We start from the raw sequence: 218 nt of genomic DNA, 5'->3' as shown, positions 1-218 counted from the left end.
CCTGCCCGCGCCGCGCCGGGAACCTATGAAGCCGGGAGCCCACGGCCTCCCACGTCTCCTTTCCGGCGGCGCACAGCCCGCGGGAGGGGAGGCGGGACGAGCCCCGACGCTGCGCTTCGGCCTTTCCTGTTCAGTGCCCGAAACAGACAGCGGGGCGGGTGGAAGGAGGGGGAGCTACCCGCCGAGCTCAGCCCCGCCCCGCCCCGGGAACGAGCCCC

The 218-nt window shown here is 75.2% G+C and overlaps 1 protein-coding gene across 2 annotated transcripts in view; it reads right to left on the bottom strand.

Moving 5' to 3' along the window:
* Positions 1-218, bottom strand: part of SLC25A21 (solute carrier family 25 member 21) — a 530,971-nt gene that overhangs the window by 529,982 nt on the left and 771 nt on the right. The gene's annotated exons all lie outside the window — the stretch shown is intronic.

This window comes from Gavialis gangeticus, unplaced genomic scaffold (assembly GCF_001723915.1).
Source record: "Gavialis gangeticus isolate Ggan-Ray unplaced genomic scaffold, GavGan_comp1, whole genome shotgun sequence".
Classification (NCBI taxonomy): domain Eukaryota; kingdom Metazoa; phylum Chordata; order Crocodylia; family Gavialidae; genus Gavialis; species Gavialis gangeticus.
Note: the sequence above shows the minus strand (reverse complement) of the source record. Positions and strands in the feature narration are given on the sequence as shown.